The sequence below is a fragment of the Hyperolius riggenbachi genome, chromosome 7, assembly GCF_040937935.1.
Source record: "Hyperolius riggenbachi isolate aHypRig1 chromosome 7, aHypRig1.pri, whole genome shotgun sequence".
In the NCBI taxonomy this organism is placed as follows: domain Eukaryota; kingdom Metazoa; phylum Chordata; class Amphibia; order Anura; family Hyperoliidae; genus Hyperolius; species Hyperolius riggenbachi.
This window is the reverse complement of record NC_090652.1, coordinates 63,472,056-63,484,203: the sequence shown is the minus strand read 5'-3', so window position 1 is coordinate 63,484,203 and position 12,148 is coordinate 63,472,056.

Sequence of the window (12,148 nt, the reverse complement as noted above, 5' to 3'; positions counted from 1 at the left end):
ACTGGGTGAACCTTGTGGAGCCTGGCAGCGATTCCTCACCTGCTACGGCGCGGGTGTTGCCCACGTCACAAACAGCTGCACCGCCGTCTCTCCCACTGGATAACAACAGCAGCACCTACCTCTCTGACTCCTTCTCCTCCAACGCATCTCAAAGCTGTACCTCATCCGGAAAAGCTAACCCAGCAGAAGTAGGATCATGGAAGCAGTGCAGCACAGCTGTTGGCATGCGTCAGCAAGCGTTGCTGAAGCTGATCTGCCTTGGGGATAAGCAGCACACAGGGGAAGAAATTTGGAGGGGAATAAAGGAACAGACGGATTTGTGGCTGGCACCGCTGGACCTGAAACCGGGCATGGTTGTGTGTGATAATGGGAGTAATCTCATTCGCGCTTTAAGGTTGGCTAAGCTGACACACATCCCTTGCCTGGCGCACGTGATGAACCTAGTAGTTCAGCGGTTCCTGAGGACATACCCAGGCGTGGCCGATCTTCTGTTGAAGGTGCGACGAGTGGCCAAACATTGTAGAAATTCCAGTAATGCTTCGGGGGCACTCGCCAAGATGCAGGAGCGCTTCAATCTCCCCCACCATCGCTTGCTGTGTGATGTCCCTACGCGCTGGAATTCTACGCTGCACATGCTAGCCCGCTTTTGCGAGCAGAAGAGTGCAGTGGTCCAGTACATGACGGCGCAGTACTGAGGCGCATCCGGACAGCTGCCAAGCTTCTGTGGATCCGATTGGGCCAACATGTTGGACCTCTGCCAAGTCCTCCAAAATTTTGAGCAATCCACGTTGCTTGTGAGCAGTGACAACTCTTCAGTCAGCATTACCATACCACTGCTGTGTTTACTAAAGAAGTCAATGTTGAAAATCAAGGAAACAGCTGTCATGATGCAACTGGGGGAATCTGAAGGAGAAAACGATCAGCGTGATGGTACCAACATCAGGCCATCCGCCTCAGGGAACGCTGGCCCCAGCAGCTATGACGAAGAAGAGGAGGAGGAACAGCTGGAGTTGGAGCAGGAATTTCATGCCACCACTGACGAGGGCCAGAGTGGTGCACGTTGGACTTCCACAATTCAGCGCGAATGGTCAGCAGAAGCAGATCAGGATGAAGGTGACGACTATGATGCATCACAACAACTATCACAACGCTCACAAGAGGATGATGAGGATTCTGGCAGGATTCTGGCACACATGGCTCAATTCATGCTAGACTGCATTGAACGCGACCCACGCATTGTGCGCATTCTGGACAACACCAATTACTGGGTTTATACCCTTCTGGATCCACGGTACAAACACAATGTTCCAAAACTGCTTGAAGAAAGAGTCAGGCAGGTCAAAATGGAAGAATACCAGCAGGCCCTTGTGGAGACTTTAGAGAGGAGATTGACATCCTCCCCCTCCTCTAGCCAGTTGTACGCCGACAGACTGACTTCTGCAAACCCAGGACGACCAGGAGGGCAGCAAACAACACAAGCCACAGCTAGTGCCCAAAAGGGAATGGTATCGGCAGTGTGCTTGGAGTGGGAAAATTTTCTGACACCCATGCAGCAGCCCACAGAACAGCAAGCGTGCAGATCCACCTCCAACACCGATCGCCTGGAGAAGATGGTCAAGGACTACATGTCAGATGGCGTAGCTGTGTTGAACAATCCATCTGCACCCTTCAACTATTGGGTATCGAAGCTAGACACCTGGCACGAACTGGCAATGTACGCAATAGAGGTGCTGGCTTGCCCGGCAGCCAGCGTTATGTCGGAACACTGTTTCAGTGCTGCCGGAGGCATCGTCACAGATCGGCGTATCCGCCTCCCCACAGAAAATGCAGACCGTCTGACTCAAATTAAAATGAATCAATCCTGGATTGAAAACGACTATGCAACACTCCTGGACCCCAACCAAGTAACATGAACAATGACCATCTGTGATGGGTTAGCGTTTCCGGTCCCTGTTTATTGAACCTCTTATCCGTATTACATTTATGACTGCATGGTGGTAAAAAGCATGCTATCCCCACGCTTCTTGTCCTCATGCAAGGCCTGGGTTGTTGTGTCTGAAAGCGTGGCCTTCTCCTCCTGCGCCTCCTCCTGTTCCATCACGTGTGCTGCTGCTGGGTTAGCGTTGCCGGTCCCTGTTTATGGAACCTCTTATCTTTATTACATTTATGACTGCATGGCGTCAAAATGCATGCTATCCGCACGCTTCTTGTCCTCATGCAAGGCCTGGGTTGTTGTGTCTGAAAGCGTGGCCTTCTCCTCCTGCGCCTCCTCCTGTTCCATCACGTGTGCTGCTGCTGGGTTAGCGTTGCCGGTCCCTGTTTATGGAACCTCTTATCTTAATTACATTTATGACTGCATGGCGGCAAAATGCATGCTATCCGCACGCTTCTTGTCCTCATGCAAGGCCTGGGTTGTTGTGTCTGAAAGCGTGGCCTTCTCCTCCTGCGCCTCCTCCTGTTCCATCACATGTGCTGCTGCTGGGTTAGCGTTGCCGGTCCCTGTTTATGGAACCTCTTATCTTTATTACATTTATGACTGCATGGCGGCAAAATGCATGCTATCCGCACGCTTCTTGTCCTCATGCAAGGCCTGGGTTGTTGTGTCTCAAAGCGTGGCCTTCTCCTCCTGCGCCGCCCTCCTCCTGTTCCATCACGTGTGCTGCTGCTGGGTTAGCGTTGCCGGTCCCTGTTTATGGAACCTCTTATCTTTATTACATTTATGACTGCATGGCGGCAAAATGCATGCTATCTGCACGCTTCTTGTCCTCATGCAAGGCCTGGGTTGTTGTGTCTCAAAGCGTGGCCTTCTCCTCCTGCGCCGCCCTCCTCCTGTTCCATCATGTGTGCTGCTGCTGGGTTAGCGTTGCCGGTCCCTGTTTATGGAACCTCTTATCTTTATTACATTTATGACTGCATGGCGGCAAAATGCATGCTATCCGCACGCTTCTTGTCCTCATGCAAGGCCTGGGTTGTTGTGTCTCAAAGCGTGGCCTTCTCCTCCTGCGCCGCCCTCCTCCTGTTCCATCACGTGTGCTGCTGATGGGTTAGCGTTACCGGTCCCTTTTCCTGGAACCTCTTATCTGTATTACATTTATGACTGCATGCCGACAAAAAGCATGTTACCTGTGCAAAGAAAACAGACATTTCCCGCATGTAAAAGACAGTTCTCCCTTTGAAACTTTAAAATCGATTTTCTCAAAAACTATAAGCTCTTTTTGCTAAAAAAAAAATTCCTCTTGTACCCACTCCCAAGGTGCACATACCCTGTAAATTAGGGGTATGTAGCATGTAAGGAGGCTTTACAAAGCACGAAAGTGCGGGTCCCCATTGACTTCCATTGTGTTTGGAGTTCGGCGCGAACACCCGAACATCGCGGCCATGTTCGGCGAACGTTCGCGAACCCGAACATCCAGGTATTCGCCCAACACTAGCAGGGACCAGGAAAACACACAAGTGAAGAGAGCCTGGAAAGCTGACTCCTCCATGGGTGCTGCGCACTGACAGCCTGCAGTACAGGACATCAGGTGTCATCAAGCGGGGGTGACATAATGATGACTTGACGCCTGATGCAGGCAGCCCAGGAGGAGTTAAAGGGATACTGTAGGGGGTCGGGGGAAAATGAGTTGAACTTACCCGTGGCTTCTAATGGTCCCCCGCAGACATCCTGTACCTGCGCAGCCACTTACCGATGCTCCGGCCCCGCCTCCGGTTCACTTCTGGAATTTCAGACTTTAAAGTCTGAAAACCACTGCACCTGCCTTGCCGTGTCCTGGCTCCCACTGATGTCACCAGGAGCGTACTGCGCAGGCACAGACCATACTGGGCCTGTGCAGTACGCTCCTGGGGACATCAGCGTTAGCGAGGACACGGCAACGCAGGCGCAGTGGTTTTCAGACTTTAAAGTCTGAAATTCCAGAAGTGAACTAGAGGCGGGGCCGGAGCATCGGTGAGTGGCTGTGCAGGCCCAGGATGTCGGCGGAGGAACATTAGAAGCCCCGGGTAAGTTCAACTCATTTTCCCCCGACCCCTTACAGTATCCCTTTAAGGAAGGTGATTGCGCTACTAATCTTCTTCCATTTAGCTGCGCCGCGAGTCACCAGCTCACTAACAGTTATGTCCTTCTGCCTGCGCCCCCTTCTTGTACTTGCTGGTCTGTCGGTCTGCCTGCACTGCCCAAGAAACAGCCCTGTTGCTCCCCACCGCAAGCACTTTTTATACTAAGCTATAGCAAGCCCCAGCCAAAAATCTTTAAATGTGCTGCTGTGGATCTCCATTAGTCTCCGCCAAACCGATGGGGTCCTCAGCGCTACTGCGGCCAGCGTTTTTTCTTTTAACTTATGTTAAAAGAAACTGTGATGTCACAGGCAGCTGTGCCATGGTCTGCCACTAGTAGGCACCAGGCCATCCTTTGGCCATCCCTCTCCTCTCCCCTTGGACCAATGTTTTCAGTGAGGCATTGGACCAATCAGAGGATGCAAAATGTTTCTGTAACCACCAGCGTAACAATAGGGGATGCGACCCCTGCCCCTGCATCGGGCGGGCAGTAGCGGTGGCAGGCAAGTCACATACCTCCTTCGCCCCGGAGGTCTCCCATCAGTAAGTGCTTCATGTCACTTCCTGTGTAAACAGGAAGTGACATGAAGCTCTTAGACATCGGAGACCTCCGGGGCAAAGGAGGTATGTGACCTGCCTGCCGCCGCTGCTTCCCTCCCGCTGTCACTAAATATTGCAGGAGGGAGGGGAGCGCTGAGAGGAGAGCCCAAGGTGAGGGAGGGGGGGGAATGTCCCCCCTCCCCACCGATCTGCGGCCACGCTCTCCTCTTATGTTGCAACCCCTCCTGCCCCCTAAAAGTCCCTGAGCGGGCCCTAGGGGGGGCCCAGATTTTTTTTTGCATTTTTTTTAATTTTAGAACAATCACAAAACTGATTTTTCCAAATTGCTTTTTTTCTGATTTACATTTTTCTTTCTATTCTCTGATGCAAAAAAAAATGACTAATAAAAAAAATCCTCAGAAATCAGGAAAAATGCAAATTGAAAAATAAAAAAATGGAAATTCGCAAATCGGAAAAACAAAATCAGAATTTCTGCGGAAATGTGCATTTCCGACCATCCCTGTTTATAGTTCCTTTATTTTACTTTATTTCCAATCCATTTATTTTATTTTATTTTTATAATCTTTGCACTCTCCAAAGTATATTTACATTGCTGTGAACATTGTACATGCAACAATTGGCTTGCTTAAAAGAAAAGTGTGTTGGAGGAAATGAGAACACATTCTATCGAGTGTAAACAGGACACTTCATAGAAGGCAGTGGATTGAATTTGCAACCATCGGCATTTGTAGTAGGTGTAATTAATGGCAACCTCCATAGTCCTCTTACTACAAGTTATGCAAAGCTACTCAGTAGCATTCTACCCCCAGAAATAATACATAGACATGCACACTTACCAAGCTGAGCAAAGATTTCTCCAGTTTCATAACTGTCCAGAGATTTGCAGCCACGATTATCCACTATGGTGATGTTTTCAGTGAGGGGGTAGGTGATCCTCTCCTGTGTTCCAGCTCCATATTCATCAGAAGCCTTGGCCCAGTTCCTGTATGCAATGTCTTTCCAGACATATATGCAAGTGTTAATGAACGAGGACTTTCCATGACCCGTAAACCCGAAGAGTTGGATGAGGAGTCGGGTAAAGCCCTGGTTGCCTTCCTTACATTTCTCAAAGCTGAAAGACTGAATAGTGTTTTTAAGTTCATCAATATTCATCTCTGGCTTGCTCTCTGTTTTTTGCAAGACTGTATACTACTTACTACTTACAAGCCTGGCTGCAGAGTAGGCAGATGCCAAAGTCCTCACGTTATTGTCCCTTGTTGTCTTATTAGATTACTGTAAAAGGACATATTTGCTGATCTCCATATAAACATTATAGATCAGTGTGCAGCGGTAAAGCCATTCAGATAGGAAATGTAGCATCTCCACTGACCAAAGCCTCCAATGAAGCTCCAACTTTTGACCTTAGTATGTAGCAGGTCAAAGGGTTGCTTTGAACTTTTCACCGGGGAGATATCTGTGTTCTGTTTGGACTGTGGAGATGTTATCGTAGATTTATGTAGTACAGTATTCAAACACTTAACAATAGATAATGGATCGTTTCTTGATTCACTTTAAATTAACAGGCATACAGAGGCCGTTCCAGGAATTTTTTTAGTGAAAGAGCTAAGCAGGTGCTGAATCCGCTGGTGAGGTAGCTAGGTGACTGTGGCAAGTGCAACAAAAAATAGGCGTGGCCATATACTGGAAAATATGTGTGGTCATTGTGTCATGGGCAAGATCAAATAAACATAACATCAGTAACTGTGTTATTCATAGACAGAGAGTCTGCAGAGCAAATCCTTGAATAGAACCCCCCTTTTTGATGAAAAAGTAATGCCTTAGTTAATACATATGGTAGGGATTAGATTGTGAGCTCCTCTGATGACAGTCAGTGACATGACTATGTACTCTGTCTGTACATTGTGTGTGAAGATGTTAGTGCTATAAAAACACATACGATTATTATTATTATTATTATTATTAATTATTAATAATAATATAGGACATGAGACTATGACAAGTGGTGGTGGGGACCGGCATTAATGTTTTCTTGATGAGGACTGCATCCACCACTCCTCCCTCACACAGCTGATTTCATCTTTTAATTAGCCCGGAGTAGGCCCTGACCCCTCTTAGGTTGGGACATTTGACCTGGATCCATGCATGCGCAGGTTTGGCCGACTACATTTGGCACATGTGCAGTTGCAGATAACAGGAAGCTGTGGCCTCACATGCACAGCCACGTGCCTTGTAGGCACACTCCATGCTCCAATCAGCTATCCCTCCCACCTGGACCGCCCCACCACCTATCAGAAAGCCAGCACAGAAGCCATTTTACACTCTGCCTGTGGCTGCTGTGAAGGAGACTAGGGACAGAGCTGGTCTGCTATTAGGGAAAACATTAATTAGACCTGTGTTCTGTGTCCCCAGTGAAATTACTTGCTGCTACAGTACCAATTCACCATCTACATAACCCCAAGAGTCCTTCTAAAGGCTCTGTTTTAATCTTGTGATAATGCTGTTATGTGTGTCCACACAGTGCACTTTAGCTGTTGTAGACAGGTGCAATCAGTGCGTAGTATTACAGTAGTTCACCCTTCTAAGGGCAATTTTTCTTTTCCTGGCTATTGTTAATTTGAAGTTATGTGTGTCCAGTGCACCTATTAGCTGTTGAAGACAGGTCTGTTGGTCCTAGTAGTGCACCGACTTGATAAATCAATCACCCTTGTAAGTGATGTTTTTCTTTTTCTTGCTATTGTTATATTGCAGTTCTGTGTGTCCAGCACACACATTAGCTGTTGCAGACAGGTCTGCTGGTCCTTGTAGTGCAACAACCATAACCCAATAATCCTTCACCACCACTACTGGCATCTAGTATCCACTACTGCCCCATGTAAAAGGCCTCAGTGCAGAATCAGTGTTTTTTGGTCACTCAACTGTCATTGATGTACCTCAACCTGACCATAGGGGCTGGAAAACCACAATTGCCTGCACTCCTGTGAACATGCGCACAAGCTCACTACTACACACTACTACACAAAGATTGCCGCAGAGAGGACTAACATTTACATCCTGGAGGTGTTAACTAGCAAAAACAATGATTTGTTCACCTGATTTTATCACTAAACCTCTTTGGGGTTGCTTGCAGTGGGTTAAATGCAACATTTTGTTTGTCATTGTTAACTGGGCCCAACCCTTGCACTTCATGATTGCCGTGTACGCACGCCAGACATTTTAAAGCACTTAATTCCACACATTTAGGAATGTACTGTGATTTATCCTCTTTAGAGATGAAAACATGACTCTGTGTCAACTCCGTAATTTTCGGTGGGACTTTAGCCAAGGATCCCCCTCCGGCACACCACGGTACAGGTGTCAGACCCCTTGAAACAACATTTTCATTGTTTTTGTGGCCATAAACTTTTGAAGAAAGATTGAAAATTTATTGCAAATTGAAAATGTATTGTTTGCCACATCACTGATTATCAGCCGATGGATCATTTCTCAATCCCTGATGGGTGACAATTACTGGATGTGCATACTTAGTTAAAGTGTACCAGAGATCTCGCCAAGTAAAGATTTGATACTTACCCAGGACTTCCTCTTGACCCATAAACCCTTGTGAGTCCCTCGCCATCCCTAAGCCACAATCAGCCCCGCTAACTGACTCAGTCATATCAGTCTGGGTCTACTGCGGATGCGCAGTAAATGTGCTGGAGAACCGCGTATGCGCAGAAGACCCAGACTGGACACGACTGAGCAAGTTACCAGGGCTGATAGTGGCTAAACGGCAGACCACGGGAGGACAGCAAGTTCCTCACATGTGTTTATGGGGCGGTAGGAAGCCCTGGGTAAGTACTGAATCTTTACTTAGCGAGATCTCTGGTTTACGTTAACCTTTTCCGGATCTCCTGCATTAGATTCTATGCCGCACTTGTGGCTGTTGTAGCCTGATGCGGCGTAGAATCTAGGCCGGCCCGCCATTTCCACTCCCGATTGTGCGCACACGGAGGGGGAGATCAAGCTGTCATATGACAGCTGACATCTCCCCCAAGTGATCAGCAGCCATCGCGTATGGCTGCTGATCACGTGATCGCCGGCGTATCATAGTGATCACTTTGACAGCAGCGGCGGCAGGGGGAAAGAAGAGGATCCACTCACCTCCCTGCAGTTCCCATGACGATCAACGCCCCCTTCTGCTCTGGCAGGCATCTCTGCTCCTAATGCCGCTCAGTTCCGGGTCCCAGCTTGATGATGTCACTGATGTGAACTGAGCGGCTTTAGGAGCAGGCCGGAGAAGATGGGGCTACTACGGCTACTCGCTGGAGCCTGGAAGGTGAGTGATGGCTGCTGGCGAAAGGGGGGACACCTGCCACCATGGGGGGACACTGCCCAGCCAACCACAGAGGGGATCCGCCTGCCTGACCCCCCAAACGCGCGCCCCCCCCCCCCCCACCACCGCAAAATGCCTGGTCCTTAAGGGGGGTTAGGCGGCCGGTCCTGAAATGGTTAAAGTATAGATAATGAAGGACGGCTCTAGGAAAGAGACAGGAAACAGGAGAGAGGAAAAGAGAGAGAGAGCAGTTAATGCACTGGGACGCTTGGGCAAGAGGGTCCCTCCCTCAATCACAGTATTAGCTCTTTATTGGTCCTGTGCTGGTAATAATCACTTCTATAGATTCTTTAATTCAGTAGTAGTAATCATTAACAAATTGTTCCCACTGACACTATGATTGTCCTTGGCAGGTTTTGATGTGCTACATCAATTGTTATATATAGAGTGTTTAGGGGGGGGGGGGGGCAATGTACTACTTGCACTGGGGCCCTCAGCTCCTTAGATACACCACTGGTGTGTGTGTGTGCGCGCGTGTGTGCGTGTGTGTGTGTGTGTGTGTGTGTGTGTGTGTGTGTCCTTATCAGGAAAAAAATATGTGTGTGTCAAGGGCAGCTGGTGACAGTTGAACGGAGAGGGAAAAACATATATATGCAGCCCTAGAAAGCAGTGTAGAAGCAGAGCAATAAGGAGGTGCAGAGAGTAACACACAATGTAAAACATGTAGAGATATGCAAATAATCCATGTCTCTAGTTTACAAGATTAAAAGTCCAAAGTGAAAAGATAGCTGTGGGCTTGTGTGCTTCGTGTTAAATGCTGTTTATTTAGAGCCTAGCGCATGTAATAAAAATAATAGGCAATCTTCTCTGTAGTCTCTTTAAGGAAGTGACAATGTTTATGATTTCAAGGCCAGATCAAACAGTCCTCTATAATGTAGAAAGAAGAAAATACAAGTTTTAAGAGCTACAGTAAAAAAAAAAAAAAAAAAAAAAAGTAAAGCCGGGTACACACGCTAAGATTAAACTTGGCCAAGGTGACCAATAACGGCCTCCTCTGCCGAGAATCTAGAGTGTTTTTGTTACTTTATTTTTATTGATGTTTCGATGCAAATACAACACAATAAAAATAATAGATTGTACATGAAGATAAAATAGAATAACCATTGTAAATGCAAGATACATACGTCACATTAACTTTTGTTTTTTTATAAAAAGAAACATTATTAATAACAAGTTGCTCATTACTATGAGGAAAAGACATTGAAAGAAGGGGAAAAAAAGAGCGAAGAGAAAGTATTGGGAGATATAGCTAAGAGGATAGAAAGTACATTAGGAAGGAAGGAAGAAAGAAAAGAAATCTGAACAAGATTCCAAAAAATAACCAGGGTAATAACGGAATAACAGTAGAAAACCTGGAAGTCAACAGTGGTAATTTTCACCAGTGGTTTTCGAATTCAGCAGCGATTATAGGAAAAGGATCCTATTACACACGTAATATTGTACATTCAGGGCTTGTGAGTTAATAACATGGAGTATATACTGTAATCTTCAAAACTTGCTCAAGAAAATTATTCAATGAGCATATTATTAGTTATAAATACCAATCTATGGCCTAAAGAGTAGTGGAGTTACTTGACTATCACAAAGAATGATTGGAGGATTATTATGATAAACTAACACCATCCTGTAACAGAAATATCCAGTGTATTTCAAATAAGATCTCTAGTTTTTGCATTTGTGGTAGCATAACACTGGTTCTTAGTTTCTTTTCAAGTGAAATATTATAATCAACTAGTGTTTTCAGTTGTGGTAGTGAAGGAATTTCCACTGAGGCCCAGTTAGACAGGAGTGATCTAGCCGCACATAATATATGTTTGACTTGAAGTCTTCTGTTTAAGGGAATTGTACGTAAGTCCATATAGAGGAGAGCCATTTTTGGTTCTAGTTTGAATTGGGATTTTAGAATTTTACTTAGGAGAGAATTTATGGAAGACCAGTAGGGGTTGATTAGTGGGCATTCCCATAAAATGTATAGAATGGTTCCAATTTCTTGACACCCTCTCCAACATAAAGAAGAGTTTTCAGTAGAAAAAACGGCTAATTTCCTGGGTGTATAATGCTATTTAAAGAAAATCTTATAGAGGGTTTCTTTATGTTGGATGCATTTAGAGAATTTATGTAGTGAGGATGTGGCATTTAGGAATTGGGATGAGGAGACTTCTGAACCCAGGTCTGAAGACCAAGTTTTTAGGTATTTACCTAGAGGGTTGTAGCCTAGGCTGATGTTTAATACAGTCGTACCAAGCAGATATTCCACCTTTTATCTGCGTTGGTGAGTGATTTGTCTAGGTAGTTTAGGTATATATAAGTGGGTACCAGAAATTAAATGATGTATTTGGCTGTAAGTAAATTGTTGTTGGGGGGAAGGTCAAATTCTTCATGGAGTTGTTGGAAGCTTTTAAAGAGACTCTGTAACAACAAAAAGATCCCCTGGGGGGTACTCACCTCGGGTGGGGGAAGCCTCCGGATCCTAATGAGGCTTCCCACGCCGTCCTCTGTCCCACGGGGGTCTCGCCGCAGCCCTCCGAACAGCCGGCGACTGTGCCGACTGTCAGTTCAATATTTACCTTTGCTGGCTCCAGCGGGGGCGCTGTGGCGACTTTCGGCACGGAAATAGACGGAAATACCCGATCTCCGTCGGGTCCGCTCTACTGCGCAGGCGCCGGAAACTTGCGCCTGCGCAGTAGAGCAGACCCGACGGCGATCGGGTATTTCCGCCTACTTCGGTGCCGACAGCCATCAGAGCGCCTGCGCAGGAGCCAGGAAGGTAAATATTGCATCACGGCTGTACGGAGGGCTACAGCGAGACCCCCGAGGGACGCATGACGGCGTGGGAAGCCTCATTAGGATCCTGAGGCTTCCCCCACCCGAGGTGAGTACCCCCCAGGGGCCGTTTTGTCGTTACAGTTCCTCTTTAAGAGTGTTGTTATGAAACAAATTATTAATGAGAAAGATACCTCTGATTTTCCATGGTTGGATATTAATATTAGGTATCACTAGGTTTAAGGTTGAAATTGGTAGTTTAGGGACAAATGTTTCCTCGTTTTCAGTATTTTTAAGATTTTTCATGAATTGACTACAAAATATCAGGGTTGCTTGAATTGTGGGGAAAGATGTTTTTAAAGGAGTCTCTGTTATTATCGATTTTGCTATAAAGAGCTT